We start from the raw sequence: 19,664 nt of genomic DNA, 5'->3' as shown, positions 1-19,664 counted from the left end.
TTTCCTGGCATTTTCTGTTTTAATGTCAGATTTTTGGAATTGCCATTTTTTGATTTTATATCTAGAAGATTAAGGGCCTTCACCATCCTGCCATCACTGCAAACTACCACCCCTCATAATAAACATCTATCATAAGTCCCGGGTTAATATAGGTAGATCACTTCCTTTAACCTGGGAGCTAACTTTCAGATTAAGCAAATAATAATGACAAGATCCACCTCAAACACATCAGCATATCTTTTGGCTTTCTCCAGGAAAGTGTTTTTAAGCTGAGACTTTAAACCCAGCACCATGCTCTAGCTTTAACATGGTCCAGAAATCCCCACCCTGATTGTAGAGAGATGGGCAAATTACAGCGGGCACCTCAAAGTATGGGATAAGCACCAGTAATGGCGTCTGCAAAATCCTACAAATCCACAGGAAGAACGGGATGCGTTCTAAGGATTAGCTATTCCTTTTTTCTTAATTTCAAACGTAGACAGTAAGCAAATAATCATCGTTCCCAGACTAACATAGTCAGATTCCCAAAGCAACAACTTCTGACAACCATTTGGCAAGCCATTTTCAAGCAAAAGACAGATTTCTAACTAATTTCCAAAATGCAGTTTCATCACTATACCATGCGAATCTTTGATCCAAGGCTCCTCAAGCTGACATTGAAGCATTCAGGTTGTCGCCAAGCATTTTGTGACTCTCTATCTTGAGCAAGTACAAGCAGCAACCAGGAGTGAGTAGTCATGAAACATATCCACCCAGCCACCCACTAACCACTCTGCCTGTCTCACTGGTGCCAAAGTACATCAAGGCAGATATAGCTGTTAGAGCTGCTGTCATCCACCCCACCAGATTACATCTGCCCATCCTCAACAGGTTCCACTTATCTCAACCCTCCTTATCTTTGTATTTCACTCTCCTCTGACATCAGTCTGAAGAAGGGTCTCAACCTGAAAAGTCACTCATTCCTTCTCTCCAGAGATGCTGCCTGTCCTGCCTGAGTTACTCCAGCATTTTGAGTCTATCTTCAGTTTAAACCAGCATCTGCTATTCCTTCCTACAACAGTAACACTTATCTCCTGCCAGACCCAACCTCACCCCTCCCTCTCAGTACAGGCTATCTCTGTTTTACAATCTCAATCCTGATGCAGCGTCTTTGCTCCAGATTCCAGCGTCTACAGTCTCGTGTCTCTAGATGTAGCTGACCTGGGGTGCTGTCCATGGAGGTAACACGTTCTCTTGTGGGTTTTCTGCCAGGTTCTCCAGTTTCTTCCCATATCCCAACAGGGATGTGAATATGCCATTGTAAATTCCCCCTCGTAAACGGAGAATCGGGGTAGTTGATGTAGATGCGAGAGAAAATAGATTATCAATAAATATGCAAGGGAATGGGACCGACGAGATTGCCAGCAGACACAATGGGCTGAATGGTATCCTTCTAAGTCGTAGGACTATTAAACAATTAAAAAAATTCCACAGAGGAACATTTGTCATCTGTGAATACACAAACAATTTGTACCGACCCCCAAAATTATTGCCCGAGGTGGAAACTGTTTATCCATTATATCAACAAACTACCTCCTCCACTCGAACACCCACAGTGACGGCATATTGTACATCTGCTTGCTCAGGGCGTAAAAATAAATGTTAATGTTATTTAGCAAGTAGTTTAATTACAGAAATAGGAAGCTCATTTTAAAAGAAATCAGCAATGTGATCATTTGCTTACTGCCTACATGTTTGAAATGAAAAATAGCTAATCCTTGGAATCCATAACATTAAGATTTGAACTGATTTTTTAATGAAACAGTGCATAGATAACCAATATTATGAAATCAGGTAAATCTTAATGTGGAACCACAGCAAAATCTTCAAAATAAACCCCTCTGGCAGTTCTTTTGGAGTTTCAGTTTTGTCCAAGGATCAATAGATTCCATACAATAATTCAAGGTTCAGATTGTTGTAGGTGTCAAATGTGAAGCCAGCATTTCCTTTGAAATAGACCTCAGTGCAACTGAAAACTTTATATGGAGACAGTAGAAACTACAAATGCTGTAATCTTGAGCATAACACAAAGTGCTGGAGGTTAATGTATGAGGAGCGTTTGAAGGCTCGGGGCCTGTACTTGCTGGAGTTTAGAAGAATGAGGAGGGGGGGAAATCTCATTGAAACATACTAGGTAATGAAAGGGTTAGATAGTGTGGACGTGGAAAAGATGTGTTCAGTAATGGAAGAGTTTAGAACTAGAGGGCACAGCCTCAGAATAAAAGGACGTACCTTTAGAATGGAGAAAAGGAGGAATTTATTGCACCAGAAGGTGGTGAATCTGTGGAATTCATTGCCACAGATGGCTGTGGAGGCCAAGACATAACATTGGGTATTTTTAAAGCGAAGATTGATTGACTCCCTTCCTAATCAGGAACCTAAGGTTATGGGGAGAAGGTAGGAGGGGGGTTGAAAGGGAAAGGTAGATCAGCCTTAACTGAATGGCAGAATAGACTTGATGGGCTGAATGGCTTAATTCTGTTCCTACGTCTTATGGCAACGTTTCACAACCGGGGTTCCCTGGAACGCCAGGGTTCCGCGAGAGGTCGCTAAGAGAGGAATAGTGATAAATAGGCTAATCATATGTGAATGCATTTGAGTCATTTTTATGTTTAATTTCATATTTGAAATTTTATTATACACATACTGCATATTCTTGGAAAATTCTTGGGTATTATAATAGTCTTCGACCTGTTATATCATTTAAAAGTATAATAATCATAGGGAATATATTAAGCGACATCTATACAGCGCCAGTGTGAAACGGCCTTTAGTGGTCAGTGGACAGGAGCTGCACGTGACGGATTTGTGTATCAAGTGACTCGATTGACTACAGACGCATGTCCTGTCTGTGCTTCCTGGCGTGCAGGTACAGTCCCTCATTCACCCACGTTATTTAGTAATTTCCACCCATCATTTAGGGATGTAATCTGAATTTTTAAAAATGTTTATGTTTATCAAAAGTTTATTTATGTATGTTTTTGTTAGTTTACGAAAAGTTTATGTGTGTTGTTTTCTCTCTCTCTCTCTCTCTCTCTCTCCCCTCCAAGGTTACTTCTGTTTGCCTTTATTTCCTTCAGTTTTATTTGATTGTTATCTATCGTTATTTATCTTTTTTACATTTTTTGTTTTTTTGTTTTACAAAAATGACTGACCGTCCAGTTAACAGAAAAACATATTATGTTTGCCTTATGAACTTTAAGTTTATGAAAGAGAAAGAAAGAGATTAATAAAGATATATTATAATTTTTATTGTAGGGGTTCCCTGAGACATGAAAATTATTTCAAGGGCTGCGCAAGGGTAAAAAAATTTGAGAAACGCTGTGTTATGGTCTTAACTCAACATGACAGGCAGCAACTGTGGAAGGAACTGACAGATTACCTTTCAGATTGATCCAAAATAGTAGGTACCTCCATTCTCTCCACAAATGCTGTCCAACCTGCTGAGCTCCTCCAGTAGTTTGTGAAAATATTTACATTTCAATGGCATGAGGTGCTGTTTGATGCAATTAATGCTAACCTGTGTAACAGTGATAAACTGGATGGACCAGACTTAGTTTAGTTTATTGTCATGTGTACCAAGGCACAGCTAATCTACTGTCTTCTGATGACTGATGATTGTCTTCAGAAATGCCAGGTGATAATCCAGTTTGTCATCTGTGCAAACTGGATTATCACCTGGCATTTTGCAGAATGTGTTCTTCTTAACAGCAAGGCAAAAATAAAACTAGTTTGTTATTGAGGGGAGAAAGGGGAAAATGATACCTGGAGGCTGAGAAACCTGGAAACACAAGGAGTGCAGAAACAAAGAACTGCAGATGCTGGTTTACACCAAAGATAGACACAAAGTACTGAAGTAACTCAGCGGGTCAGGCAGCATCTCTGGAGAAAAAGGATAGGTGACATTTCTATCCTTTTTATCCAAGTTATTCCAGCACTTTGTGTCTATTTACTCAATGAGCCAGGTGACCTGCCAGACAATTCTTCTATATTCAAGTATAATAATTCTAAATTATTAATTAAAAATGGTATGGCATGCCATGTCAATCACCTTTCAAGGGCAAGCTCTGGAAATATTTCTGGTTTAACCAGAAGCTTGCTTAGAGATTGGGTTTAGATTATATTATTCAGAATCTGTGGAATACATATCATGGTGATTAGCTGTTCACCAGGCACACCTCCTATTTAACTTAAGGTATCAAATGTCGTATTGTTTGTCGGAAAATGGTTTTAAAACATCACACTAGTTTCACAGCTTTAATAAATGTAGGAGTGTACAGAACAAGGTCGCTCAGTGAGGAGACCAGTTTTGAATTTGGGTGACCAAAGAAGATGGATGAATTTTCATGCCCAATTTACATTCCTCCTGATTTTCTTTTAATTGGTAACAATGGGACAAAGAACAGCTGAATCAATTACAGGTTAAACACAGATTTCCCCGCAACTGATGGTCTGCCTCCCTTATAATCCGCACAAAATTAGGAGAGCTCAGTTTAAATTCCCTGAGTGGCCACAGATGGCATTGTGAGTGGCAAGCACTCTTTCCAGTTGTATTTCTCCGTCGTGAAGGTATTATTTGTTTATATCTGAACATTGAAATCCCTCCTTGGCCTTGTCTAATTCCATCACTGCTGGCCCAATGTTTAAGTTTATCGTGTTTCAACTCTGCCTGGCCCCCACGCACCACCCTACAACCCCGCCTCCTACCATTCTGTTCAATTCTCCGCTCACACTTGGAAAGCTGAAATTCCTGTCAAGCCTTCTCTAACTCACTGGGCACCTTTAAAAGGCTGCTTCCCAAAATCCCCTTTCAACTGTGGTCTTAATTTTCACTCCTGTTTCACAAAAACAGTGCAGTAGACCATTGTTTTAACGACCCCTTTGTAACAGAAGTTGGATATAGCAAACAGACCTGCCGACCCATCCCCAGCTCCCACCGTCTCCCCAGCTGTTTAGAGCCCCAGTTTCCGAGCTATGCAATGTGTAGCTCACATGTTGCCACTGGGAACAGCACTTTCTTCAGATCGTGGCCACTGACAGAATACACTTGGTCACCGTGGGGCTCTCTCACCTCTCACCTGCTGTCGCTTCCAAAGTGAAGTATATCAGCGGCTCCAGGAGAGATGGAGGGGAAGGTAATGGCAGAGGTGGGGGGGGGGGGGGGGGGGGGGGGGGGGGCAGGATGCGGAGGGGGAAGAGGTAGACTGGGCAGGGTGACGGGAGAGGTAGGTGGCAGTGGTTGAGCGACTGGAAAAAGCTACCGCCGACAGCAAGAAGCAGCAGCAGGGAGATGGGAGGGAACCCCATTGTGACAGAGCGTGTTCTGTCGGTGGCGGTCTGAAGAAAGTGCTGTCACAAGGGGCTAAATCGTGAACCGCAACAACAGCCGTGTCCCTGGACCGTGCGGTGGGTGAAGGGCCCGCTGGTCAACTATGCAAGTCGGGAGTGGGGTTGGAAGTCACGACTCTAAACGGCCTCTCCGAGGTGCAGCTTTTTCCACACTCGGAGGGTGGTACAAATATGAACCATCTGCCAGAGGGGGTGATTGTGGCAGGTACAATAAAACAGTTAACAGACATTTGACCATGTACACGCATAGAAATAGTTGAGGGATTTGGGTCAAACACAGGAAAATGGGAGCTGTACAGATGGGCATCTTGGTCGGCATGGACGTGTTGAGCTGAAGAGCCTGTTTTGTGCTGCCCCAATGGTTTCCTGCATGTCTCCTTTCCCCCCCCCCCCCCCCCCAATCTTATTGGATTTCTTCATAATCCAGGTGATAACTGGTGCATTCACTATCTATGGAGCCACTTTCTTTATTACTCTGGGTTGCAGGTCATTAGGACCGGTGGAGTTTTGGTCATCTGCTCCTTTTGATTGTCCAGTCCATTTAAAAAAAAAAATATATATATATATATATTTTTTTTAAGGGCTTCCCTCCCTCTAGTTCATCAGTCATCCATTAATATTGAAATGTTTTTGTGACTTCAACCATGAAACAATTGCATAGAATCCTTGCCACTTCCCCATTTTCCATTATAATTCCCCAGATTCATTTTGCAAAATGTGCCTTTTAATTTAGCTACTCTATCTCTTTTTATATATCTGCTGAAGCTCATGCTGTCTGCTCTTGTATTATTTAATTGTTCATTCTATCACTTTCTATCTTTTCCCTCTTTACCTTTAATGAATATTGGAACAGAATTAACACTTGTAGTTAAAGATCAACATCTTTTGATGCATTTAACCAGGATGGTTACATAGCCCGCTCACAATGCAGATAAGTTATTTCCTTTGGTCAATGAGACGGCAATCCACAAATGTTAGCGTCCACTTGGAGTTAACAGAAATTGGAAAGTAGCTGCCCTCCTTCAGAAGTTTTACAAGTATCTCTCTCTGAGACAATACATAATACATAAAAGGACAGTGATATGACATGATACATGCTCCCCTAATAATTGTCAGTTCAAAGAGTGAATGGGGCTTGGCTGTTCCGTGTGCAAGTGAAAAAACTGGGTACATTTTCAATTCTGCCAAATAACATCAAAAAAATTGTAAGTGTGGTGTTTTATTCCTTCAATGTGTAATTGCATAAGATTCTAAAATTAAACACTTTTAATTGGTCATCTGTATCCCACCTTAATCCTACCAGTTTTCCCTCTCTTAAGTAAAGTGAATTTGCATTTGTATCGTATCCTACACACATGCATTATCTGATGCAGAATATGTCTGATCAATGCAAGTTGATTCACAACAGGAAGTGCCCAGTTGGATTTTCTGAGTGGTGCAATTTGACCTAGAAATTATTGTAATCGCTTTCTACTGTGGGGAGGGGTGCAATAGATTTTGATCTGCTTAATGTTGAAAAAAAAATTTGCGATCAAATTTCTTGGTCCCAGGCTTTCCCGCACCGGAAGATATTCCATGAAATTATAGCTACTGTACCATAGAAAGTGCCAGCCAGATAAAACGGAGCATGACAAATAGCAGCTGACTGCTTCACGCCGACTTTCACAGCATAGTACTAACCAAGTATTGATTAAAAGAGGGATTCAGTAAATGAACAAAGACACTACTTTCTGCACCACGAGTGTCATCTGGGATGTAAATTAACACCAAATCTAATTAACCCACTGATAGCCAGGTGCCTTCTAGAACTTCTTAGAAAGTACATGTCAAACAGGTACATTTTCAATAATCATGAAGGTAGAGTCAGAATTTTTGAGACAGTCAATACAGTGTTGAGAGGGAAGACACTAACAATATGGCCATAGGGTCACCAAATACAGAATAAGCAGTGAGGGAGGCGAGAGCAGATAGCTAGTCATACTGAATTTTGCTCAGACTTGCACAGTACTGCTAATGAAATGGCATAGTCTTAATGTATCCTCTCAACTAAGAGGGATATATGATGCACAAAGACTAAACCAAAGGGGAACATACTTGAGCAAGGATGGACTGGCCAGGCTGGGTGAATACAGCAAGATCTCCAGATGCTAAACTCCCAGTTTCAATGAAGGAGAAATGGGCTGTGCGTGCAAGCTACTCTCACTCGTTCTAGTTCTAAAAAAGGTACCACGGGATATATGTGCGGAAGTTTTACCCGCATCCCAGTTCTATACTTTGTCCCAATTTTAAAATGAGTGTCCCTTAAACATTGATTCATTGACGTAGCTTCTCTCTGAAGAAGGGTCTCAACTAGAAATGTCACCCATTCCTTCTCTCCAGAGATGCTGCCTGTCCCGCAGAGATACTCCAGCATTTTGAGTCTACTTACGCAGTCAGTTGGGATCATCTCCACCAAATCTTCTTTGCTCCCAAAAGTATCAACGTTATTTAAAAGCAAAATGCTTCAGCTGATGAATATCTGAAATTTTAAAAAAAGAGAATACTGGAAATACACATCCATGAAGAAAGAACAGATTTTAGTTCAGTGCACTAACCTTGTCATCAGAACTAGTGGAATTTGGAAATCAAATAGGTTTTCAATTGCAGTTGGACACAAAATGCTCGAGTAACTCAGCAGGGGTAGTCAGCATCTCTGGAGAGAAGGAGTGGTTGACATTTCGGGTCGAGACCATTCTTCAGACTGATGGCTGAACTCTCGTCGGAGAGAGGAGAACGTCTTCAAAGTAGACATCCCTTGAGGAGATTTCACAGTGGAGCAGAAAAAATGTGTAGGAAAGAACTGCATATGCTGGTTTAAACCGAAGGTAGATATAAAATGCTGGAGTAACTCAGCGGGACAGGTAGCATCTCTGGAGAGAAGGAACAGTGACGTTTTGGGGCGAGACCTTCAGATTGATGGCAGATTATGGGAAGAGAAGTTAAAAAAATCTCCATCCTGGAAAAAAAAAGGAATAGACAAACTATTGGGAACGCTAAGGTTTTTAATGAGATACAGCCTGCAACAGACCCTTCGGCCCACCGAGTTAATGCAACCACCCATTCACACTAGTTCTATGTTATTCCACTTTCTTCACCACTTCCCACACATTAGGGGTAATTTACAGAGGCCAATTATCCTGAACACCTTGGGATGTAGGAAGAAATCAATGGACAGAGTAATGGAGTCTTGTGGTACTTCATACTCTTCTGTTGAAACACCAGTTACAAGTCCAGGCTCATTTCCCAAAACCAGTTCCAATATGGTCCCTCTTCGAGTTGGACTGTCTACATACTGTTTTAGGAAACCCTCGTGAATATTTACAAATACTGTCCCATACAAGCCTTTTACACCGAGTAAGTCCTCGATTAGGGGAAAGTTAAAGTTGTTCACTACGACAACAATATTCTATGTCTTACTGTAATAGTTTCTCTCTAAACCGCAGCAGACAGAGGATGATAACTTGACCAGGTTATTTTTAAAGAGAGGGCAGGTTTGAGAGCATAGAGAGAAAGCAAGGTGCTTATTCTACCCAGAGAATGGTCACAATCTCATTCCACTACGGGAATAATTTTTCAGATGTCTGACATCAAAAGAAATTTGAGCTTTCTGTCTTAATTTCTGCAACATAATATATTGAATAAGAAACAGATGAAGGCTCCACAAGTTTACACATAGTAGGTCTCTAATATTCAATGATTTATCCTTGTTCTGGGCAGGATTGTGGGAAGGTAGCCACTACTTAAGTTCTTCACCCCAAGAGAAGCAAGAATTTACTTGAAGGATTGTAATTGTTACAGGTTCTCCCCAAGGTCCAGCACGGTTCCATTCCTGAGAACTGTTCATAACTGAATAGTTTGCAATTCAGTACGTGGTTGCAAACAGTTTTTCCCAACTAGAAGATGGCTTTAGCACTCAGCAAATCCATCTCGCTGGTCTCCCCAACTTTCATCACATGTACAAGCTGGGCATTCATAAGCTGGGGAAGACCTGTATTGAGAAATAGTAAACATGGTTCAGCATTTACCTATATGGCACCACGTTAGGGGATGTTCAGTTATGGAATTAGATACATTCTAAAAATCATTGTTCTGTTCATCCTTAAATGTTAACTAATAAATGCAACAAATAAAGTGTTGCAAGTTAACATTGTATTAAGCTGTAATTAGTTTAATCTTTTAACAGAGCGAAACAAGGAACTGCTAATTCTAGAATCTTGAGCAAAACATAGTGCTGCAGTAACTCAGCAGGGCGGTCCGCATTGTTTCAAATTTTGATAATTCTGCACACATGGAGAAAATAAATTACCAGCGATATTTTAAAAACTACCATGTAACAGATATACAAGCCCAGTGATCATGTCTGTCTTTGAGATATTCATAACACAAATCTCAATCAAGAAAATCAGCCTGACTTCAATCATTTGTACAAGGTACAATCACTTCCAAAATCCAATATTTCACAGCAATTTGTTACAGCCTATCCAAATGATTCACTTGTATAAGAATATACAGTGGGACTGCTCCAACCTTTAAATACAATCATATGATTTGATCATGACATACATCTACATAACCATGCATTTATGTCAGGTGACAACTATTAAAAATTATAATAAGCAGTATCTCAGTATAATGATCAGGCATTCATGGCTTAATTGGTCCAGCCTCAAAGAATACCTACTTTACAACTTATTCATACCACAAACCCTTGCATATATCCATGCACAAATAATCATATAAAAAATTGCAATGAACATAGAACAGGCTGGAAATTTTCAGCAGATCAGACAGCATTTGTGAAAAGAGAAGTAGTTTACAGTCAGCTCCAGGACCCCTAATCAGGGTTCTGAGGTAGGATCATTAACCTGAAACATTCACTCTGTTTATCTTGTGTATTTGTAGTTAACTTCTAGAGGCGACGAGGACACACACACACACTACAAGACGTAATGTAAGCGACAGAAAATTAAAGGACTCGTTTTCTGCAACCAAGTCATACACATAAATTACTGTAGTTGCTGAATGAGATAAGTCTGAATGACTGAGGCATGTCATAGACAAGTACAGACATAATGTTATTCGCATTTGAACAAGGAGCCCTTTCTTTCGCATTGGTGAGGGTGTAACTCCACACTTTTTAAATACACCCTTGATTCTTTACATTTAATTATTGCACTAGGCCAGAGCATAACTTTGAAGTTTTAACTTTTACTCTCTAACTTACCACATTGCCGAGAAACGAAGTCTTCAGTTTAGGTTAAGCCTCACTCCACTGAGCACCGGCCCGACTTGTTTCTCCTCTCAGCAGCATTCAAGCAAAGACCAAGCCCCGGAGCAGTCCCTCGCAGGCTGCGGCTGCGGTCGGTCGGTCAGTCAGTCAGTCAGCCTGGCTGGCTGCAGCGTCTCCAGCAAGCGTTCACTCCTGCAGCCTCGCCGGTGAAAGCTTTGCAACGTCACCACATGCCAACACACCAAGTATCTGTGAAAATCCCCGCGCAGAAGCGTCGGCGGAACTGCACAAAGCAACCTGGAGGAAGAGGTTTACTGCATTGGAATAAATGCAAATCAATAAATACAAAGGGCCTTCCAGATCTCAACCTCGCTTCCCCTTTTGACAGCGATTTTATTTGTAACGCGTGATAATTACGTACATGAATAATAATTGCAGTGTACGTCTTCGGCGGACGCTTGCGCGGAGCTGTTTGGCTTGGGGTCTATACTTCTCTTGGCATAGCTTAAGGAGGGCTGCGGGAGCGCTGCCAGCGATATTCAAGGCAACAGCTTTAGACTAGCAGTGAGGAAGAATGGCGTGTTTTTTTTTTAAAAATGATGCATCTGCTCAAAGCAACTGCAAAATAAAAATAGATTGAGCAAAGTCAATCAGTAAATCCACTCACATACACTCAATTTTAACAGGTTCATCTTAAACTATGAAAATCACAATCTATGTTAATAAACAGAAAGCCAATCTTCTGGTGGCTGCACTGAAGATTATGCTTTTTTTTTAAATGTGTTCTTTTTATTTTTTTCATGTATTCAACGCAGAGGATGCCCATTCAGCCCATTGAGTAGGCAGGCTCAGAGCATTTCCATCGGTCTCACTCCCTCTAGATCAATTTCGCTTATTGCCATGGAGATACGAGGAACTGCAGATGCCGGTTTACAAAAAAAGACACAAAGTGCTGGAGTAAGTCAGTGGGTCAAGCAGCATCTCTGGGGAACATAGGTAGAGAATGTTTTGGGTTGGCTCTGAAGAAAAGTGCTGACCCAAACATCAATTACCAATGTTCTCAATATACTCAACTTCAGCACCAAACAAATTCACATCCTCAATGACTTCAACCTGAACTTTCATGAATGAATTCTCTCTGAATTTATAGCTCTAATTGCCTTCCTTATCATGGCCCCTCCATATAAACTTCCCTCTTCCTATTTACAGCTACAATTTCCAACTCGCCATTCAGTGTGGCCTTATTATTCCAGTCTAGCTTTTGGAACAGTTCCTATTTTCGCATGGATTATCTCCGAAAGGATCAACTATTATCCCAAACATATCCTTAACAGTTGAGCTGGTCTCCTAGGAGTTGCTGTGTATGCTGGCATGAAACATTTTCACTATTAGTCATAGAGTCATAGAGTCTTACAGCGCGGAAACAGGCCTTTCAGACCAACTTGCCCACACCGGCCAACATCTCCCATCTACACTTGTCGAACCTGCCTGCATTTGGCCCATATCTCTCTAAACCCGTCTCAATAACCTCCTCCTTAGGCAGCTCATTCCATGCACCCACCACCCTTTGTGTGAAAAAGGTACCCCCTCAGGTTCCTATTAAATCTTCACCCCCTCCTCCCCCCCCCCCCCCCCCCCCCACATTAAACCTCTGTCCTCTGGATCTCGATGCCCCTACTCTGAGCAAGAGAGTCTGTATATCAACCTGATCTATTTCTCTCATGATTTTGTACACCTCTATAAGATCACGCCTCATTCTCCTGCGCTACAAATAATAGAGTTCTAGCCTGCACAACCTCTCTCTATAGCTCAGACCCTCGAGTCCTAGCAACATCCTTGTATATCTTCTCTGCACCCTTTCTAGCTTGACAAGATCTTTCCTATAACATGGTGCCCAAAACAACACAATATTCGAAATGCAGCCTCACCAACATCTTATACAACTGCAACATGATCTCCCAATTTCTATACTCAATGTTCTGACTGATGAAGGCTAACATGCCAAAAGCCTTTTTGACCATCCTATCGACCTGAGATGCCACTTTCAACTAACTATTCTCGGCACACATATGTGTTTGGGAACCTCAATTTCATTGTGGCTGTATCAGAGCCAGATATGCACATTGAATGCAGTGGAGTTTGCAGTGGCTATTGACAGTCAACTTGCAGCATGTTCAGAGTCTGAGGAAATTGGACAAACAATCTGAGTGGGGGGAGGCAGGATTGAGGGTTCAGTGAAGACAGATGGTCATGGATATGGGAAATGAGCAGAAGATTAGAGGGTGGATGGGACTGTGAAGAGCAAACTAATCTTTAGGCAGTTCAGAGAAAAAGTAGCAGAGACTGGAAATGGAGAGATGATAAGATATCATGGAGGGGAGCACATAAAGAGAGGAAAAGTGATCAAAGTTACATGGTTGGGGGGGGGGGGTCAGGGGATTGCGGCAGGGAGAGGGGATTGGAAAGGGAACATTGAGGAAGCAACTCGAGAGTAAAAGAACAGGTGATCAGACTGGAGAGAGAACATAGTAAATTGGAGATAGACACAAAATGCTGGAGTAACTCAGCGGGACAGGCAGCATCTCTAAGAGAGAAGGAATGGATCACTTTTCAGGTCGAGACCCTTCTTCAGTCTGAAGAAGGGTCTCAACCTGAAACACCACCCATTCCTTCTCTCCAGAGCTGCTGCCTGTCCCGCTGAGTTACTCCAGCTTGTTGTGTCTATCTTCGGTTTAAACCAGCATCTGCAGTTCCTTCCTACACATAGTAAATTGGGCATATAGTTTGAAGTGTAAAGAAAGCATGTGATGAAGAAATGATAAAGGGGACAGGGGATTGGAGGCGTGTGACACCAACTATCATCTGAGATAGAGGAGAGGCGATTGGGGAGGGGAGAAGCCATATTTTCAAAGTAGATGAATAGAAGGAGGGAGACAACCCAGGATTATGTGGTGATATTGGATGCAGAAGATACGATCCTTTAACCAATATGTCTGGCCAGTTATATACATCCAGTTATATACTGGCCAACTATACATCCAGCATTCACCTAGTAAGTGCACCCTGAAAGTTGTGCTAGGAAGTCTGAATGGTGCAATTGGACTATTTATTATGCTTGATGCACTGCCATGTCATTATTTTTGCTGTGAAGCTGTTAAACAGAATCTGCTGACAGTGGTTCTGCAGTGTGATATTTGTTTTCCACCTTTGTTCTCTTTCCATAATACGTGCCCTGGATTTGTCCAGAGATTGTTTTTGAAATTATTGCAACCTTAATTGCTCTCTCCAACTAGATTTCCCTTCCTATTCCTAATATCGCTTTCCCTAGATAAATAATCTTTAATTTTAAATGGGATTATATTTTCAAAATCTGACATGGCCCTTTGGTCACATGAAACTTTCTGGAGCCATTGATCTGACTTCCTGAGGTTACACTGTCAATCAAGGCATGATGGCTAATGTAATTATGGCCTTGACTCCATTTCCCTAGCCAACAATTTAAAACTCTACCGGATCTAGGCCTGCACCTACACTGTCAAATTCCTCAGAATTATTAAAGGTTTTAATAAGATAATTTATGATTCTTCTAAATTCTAGAATCTAATGGCCCATTCTGCTTATTTTTTCTTCATGGAGAACTGTTCAGGCAGACAGAAGAAAATGATTTCTACCCTTTGTAGAGTTGTAGATGAAGGGACGTAATCTAAAAGCCTGGGCAAGATCCTTCAGGGCTGAGGGTGGCAGAAATGTGTAAATCCCTTTGGCAAATGACAATTAGTTCTTTAAAAAAGACACAAAGTGCTGGAGTATCTTAGTGGGGGAGGTGGGGGAAGAAAACTGGACTAGAGGAAAGGCAGGTAAAACCTGGCGAGTGATAGGTGAATACAGGTAAGGGGGGGGGGGGGGGGTTGATAGGTAGATGATTGGACATAGGCCAGAGATGAAAAGACAAAAGGTGTGAGATACGGATAGAAGAGATACAAATAGTGAAACCACAGGAAGGAGTATAGGTGGAAGGGGTGGCGAAAGGAGAGAAATGAGCACAAGTCTAGCTGGGGCAGGAAAGGAGAGGATGGGAAAGGAGGGGGGGGGAAGGGGGGAAGTCTAGGGGGGGGCACAGGGGGGGGTGAAGAGGGGGGGGGGGGGGAAGGGGGGGGGGGGGTGGGGGGGGGGGGGGGGGGGGGGGGGGATTTCCTGGTTAGTGACCTAAAATTAGAGAATTCAATGTTCATTCTGATAGGTTGCAAGCTACTCAAGCAGAATATAGTGAGCAAAAAAATACTTTTTTTTAACATCTGACATTGAAGTTCAAGTAAATGATTAAAAAATAGATATGGTTAATGAAAAAGTGGTTGAAATGTTTAGAATGCTACAACTGGCTGCAAAAAGAGTTAACATTTCAGGTTCTGACAAAGGATTTTGGATCTGAAACATTAACTCTGTTCCTCTTTCACAGATGTTTTCCGATTTGAAGTCATCACTTCATAATGTTACCAATAATACTTAATCTCCAATTAAGTAATTGTGTACAACAATTTTTATGGCTGCCAAAACAGATAAATAGAAATAGCAAAGGCTAAATTAAAGTTCTGAATTTAAAGTTTTGAATGCAATTTTTTTTTTAACTCATTTTAGATGACTGTGATGAATATACCTGTCACCTTCACTGACATTAGTAAAATGAATAACATTTCAGAGGATAGACCTTATTATGTTATTTTTAGGAACGAAAAATCATGAAGCACCAGAAAATGGTTCTGGAAACAGGTTTACCTCATGGTTCAAATATTAAGATTTATTGTTAACCACTTTTATCAGTTTGTGAGCTTTTATTGTCTGTATTCAGTAAGTAACATGATTGAATTCCAGTAGCAAGTGTCCATTGTTCTTTAAGACACACCCTATGGGCATGAGCCAAAAGCCTTGTGATTTCATGGCTCATCGACATCAGTGGGGCCTAATGTAAAACTTTTACCTGTTTCATACACTCATATCAGGCAAACTGTAGCTTCAAATTATTATTTCCCCAGCTCACTGAAATGTAATTTTGTTTCTATCGATAAGCGTTGCTGTAGATTCAATTTTTGTTCTGTAGTAGATCATCATACCCCCCAGAGAACTGGTTTGAAATCTCTTAAAATTGCAATTTACCCCCACTCACCATTTTCCCATCTATGAAGCGATAGGGTAAACTTTCCTCTGGAAGGGAAACACAAAATTACTTTTACACACTAACAGTATTGAAAATATAAAACTCAATCCTAAAAGGCTGTCAATTGAATTAAAAAACAATATGACTGATTCCTTTGGAGTAAAATAGAAGGAACAAAAGCAGAACAGTCAAGGCACAGATTATTGAAGGTATTTTAGAGACAGAGTGATACAGTGTGGAAAAGGTACCGCTCAGATTCCTATTAAATATTTTCCCCATCACCTTAAACCTACATATGCCCTGATTCACCTAGTCTGGGCAAGAGACTCTGTGCATCTGTGCATCTGAATACCAATCTAATCTTTTAGGGTTGAAGGATGTACTTACTTTTTAGATCAACCGAATTGTACAGAATGCACCCTTCCTCACCACTCTTCCCCACCCAACCCACAGCCTCAAGTGTTCAAAACTAATTATTCCATTAATCTCCATGGAACTGGATATTTTTTGTCACCGTAACGTTTGTAGAATGATGGCAAAAGTAATGTTTATTTATGAAACTGGAATTTATGCTTCACTTGGGGCAAAGTTATGCAGCAGTATGGAAATAGCTACAGGAATGTGATAGACATTGTTAATTTTTATCTGCCCCACCCACTTGTGTCAGAGGGTAATGAGGCAGCAAGATTATACCATACATCCATTCAGAATGTAAGTATTGCCATGATTTTTGTATTGAAGTGAACCACAGCACATTTCATAAGGTGCTTTAAATGGAATGGAAGCTGCATACTAAATCTCGTTGCACTGATGTGCAATGACAATAAAAGATATTATTATTATTATTATTATTATTATTATTAAAACCTTTCTATTTAACTCAGCAACATTTCTTGGCAGTTTCCACAGCAACTAAATGTTTGGAAAATTATGTTTAATCACATGGCCATTATCATAGACAATAACTGACTGAATAATTTGCTTCCCATGTGGCACCTATGCATGATGAATTTCATTAGTTCTTCTCCATAATATTCTACAGCAGAAAGATCAGAGCAGATTTAAGCATACCATTTTAGAGTCATTGTGTCATAGAGCTAATCAGCGTGGCCGATTTTGGCTCAGCAAACTGCAGCAGTCCATTTAAACTATTAAAAATACTCCTGTTTATCACTATTATAGAAACCTATGTAGAAGTTACCTAAATTGCTTCTTCTCCCGCTTTGAAACATCAAAACAGCAGCACTCACCTGCTACAGCCCTGTTCCCACCCTCACCTGGCTCCTGTACTACCCCACTCACTGTCAGGGAGCACAATGTCAGACGGGTGCTCCTGGCAGTGAACCCCAAGAAGGCTACCGGCCCAGATGGAGTACCTGGTAAGGTGCTCAAAGCGTGCGCCCACCAGCTCACTGCCATCTTCACCAGAATTTTCAACCTCTCCCTGGACCAGGCAGTTATTCCGTCCTGCCTAAAATCAGCCACAATCGTCCCAGTGCCGAAGAAGTCTCCCATCACCAGCCTTAATGACTACCGTCCTGTGGCCCTCACTCAGGTAATCACGAAGTGCTTCGAGAGATTGGTCCTCCAGCACATCAAGGACTATCTACCACCAGACTTCGACCCCCACCAATTCGCTTATCGCCAAAACAGATCCACGGAAGACGCCATTACCGTAGCTCTCCACTCTGTGCTGAGCCATCTGGAGCAGGGGCAGAGCTACGTCCGGATGCTCTTTGTGGATTATAGCTCAGCTTTCAATACAATCATTCCGGACATTCTCATTGGTAAACTGGTCACTCTCGGCCTCCCCACTCTCACATGTGCCTGGATAAAAGATTTCCTCACCAACCGGCCCCAGACTGTGAGACTCGGCCCCCACCTCTCCTCCACTCGCAGGTTGAGTACCGGCTCCCCACAGGGCTGTGTGCTAAGCCCCCTCTTATACTGTCTCTACACCTACGACTGTAGTCCGGCCCACAACAACAACCGCATCGTCAAATTTGCTGACGACACTACTGTAGTCGGACTTATTTCAAAGGGAGACGAGGCAGCCTACAGAGAGGAAGTCCTGAAGTTGACAACCTGGTGCTCAGAAAACAATCTGGCTCTGAACACCAGGAAAACAAAAGAGCTCATTGTCGACTTCAGGAGGCACAGCACCGACTTAGTCCCCCTACACATCAATGGCGAGTGTGTGGAGAGGGTCAACACCTTCCGGTTTCTCGGCGTCCATATCGCTGCTGATATCTCCTGGACAGACAACACGACAGCGGTCATCAAGAAGGCTCAGCAGCGGCTGCACTTCCTGAGGGTCCTCAGGAAGCACAACCTGGACTCTAACCTGCTGCTGACCTTCTACCGTTCGTCCATCGAGAGCCTGCTGACATACTGCATTACAGCATGGTATGGCAGCTGCACCATAGCAGACTGGGAGAGGCTTCAGAGGGTAACTAGGACAGCGCAGAAGATCATTGGTTGCCCTCTCCCCTCCCTGATGGATATCTACACCTCCCGCTGCCTTAGCAGGGCAAAGAATATCATCAAAGACAGCTCCCATCCTGCGTTTGGACTGTTCGACCTGCTGCCCTCTGGAAGGCGCTATAGGTGCATCAAATCCAGGACAAATAGACTCAGGAATAGTTGCTTTCCGAAAATTATAACTACTCTTAATTCAAATTCACACATGCACTGACTTCACAGCACAACACCCGGACTTCCATCTGTATATATGTATATAGCGCCGCAGAATTGTGCACCTATCTCCCCCCCCCGTTTCTTGTTTTTTGTACTAAATTATATGTATGCACTGAGTACGAGCAGCTTTTAATTTCATTGTACATGTATAGTGACAATAAATGGCATATCTATCTACCTAAGTATTTCAGTCACCCTACATTTTGAAGATGTTAATTTTAGGAGCACTGCTTCTTAGGTTAAAATAATTTTTCCTATAAAAGCTTTAGATAATGAAAGGAAAATAATATTCCATTAGTATGTATTGTGTTATGTTTTACAAATTCATTCCTTCAAGAATAACATTTAGTAAGTGTCAAATTATACCAAGTCTAATTTTATTAGACAAAAGCCCTGGTGTAAAAATGATAACAAGTCCCTTCTTCCTCCTCTTTTTATCTTGACAGTATCTTCCAAAAATACCCTGAAAGTTGACTTGCACATATGGTATACGTGGCGTTCTGAATTATTTCACATTGAATCATATGGTGCCCTTGTCACTGCACATTAATTTATTCTTTAGCAATTACAGATTTGTCTCTTTAAACCATTTTGTTGAACAGAAACTGCTGCCAGAGTGTGTTATTACATAGAATGTATGTTGGCCTATACATGAGTAAACAAATGCGACAAACTTAACCATTAACCATTGGTGCTTCATGCATTAATTTGCAATTAATCTCAAAAGTATTGCATCAATGTTTTGTGAAGCAGTTTACCTCTATACACTGAAAGGTAATGGACTAATAGTCACATTTATAATGCAGCAAACTATGATGTGATATTTTGCTCATATTTCATTGATAAATGGGCCTTGCAGCTTTTTGGTGAGGCACATTTCAATTATTGTTACTGGTGCATTTCCCTATGATTTATTATGTTTTATCATGTGATCACTAATGGTACCTACTTTGGCACTCCCGCTTTGTTTTTATTGATGGAATCATGGCCCTTAAATCCCAATTACAATGTATTTCACTGACTTGGATTCCGAAGCCCTGAACACCAGGGTAATGATAAAACAAAAAACAGGAGAAAATAATCCGACCTTTATCTGTGAAAATTGTAGTGACAATCCAATATGTTCCAGTGACTGGCCATTCACCCGTTTGTTCTACA

General features: G+C 41.5%; 1 protein-coding gene across 3 annotated transcripts in view; it reads right to left on the bottom strand.

Annotated features, from left to right (window-relative positions):
* The window catches only part of LOC129705714 (uncharacterized protein C11orf24 homolog), a 35,599-nt gene extending 24,486 nt beyond the window's left edge, over positions 1-11,113 (bottom strand). For 2 of the 3 annotated variants that reach the window (XM_055649459.1, XM_055649458.1), the window contains exons 1-2: positions 10,652-11,113; positions 7,817-7,906 (exon numbers count right to left, since the gene is read on the bottom strand). The gene's annotated coding sequence lies outside the window, so the exon portion shown is untranslated. The remainder of the gene's footprint in view (positions 1-7,816; positions 7,907-10,651) is intronic. The other variant, XM_055649461.1, reaches the window with a different exon arrangement.
* Positions 11,114-19,664: the final 8,551 nt, after the last annotated feature.

This window comes from Leucoraja erinacea, chromosome 18 (genome assembly GCF_028641065.1).
Source record: "Leucoraja erinacea ecotype New England chromosome 18, Leri_hhj_1, whole genome shotgun sequence".
Classification (NCBI taxonomy): domain Eukaryota; kingdom Metazoa; phylum Chordata; class Chondrichthyes; order Rajiformes; family Rajidae; genus Leucoraja; species Leucoraja erinaceus.
Note: the sequence above shows the minus strand (reverse complement) of the source record. Positions and strands in the feature narration are given on the sequence as shown.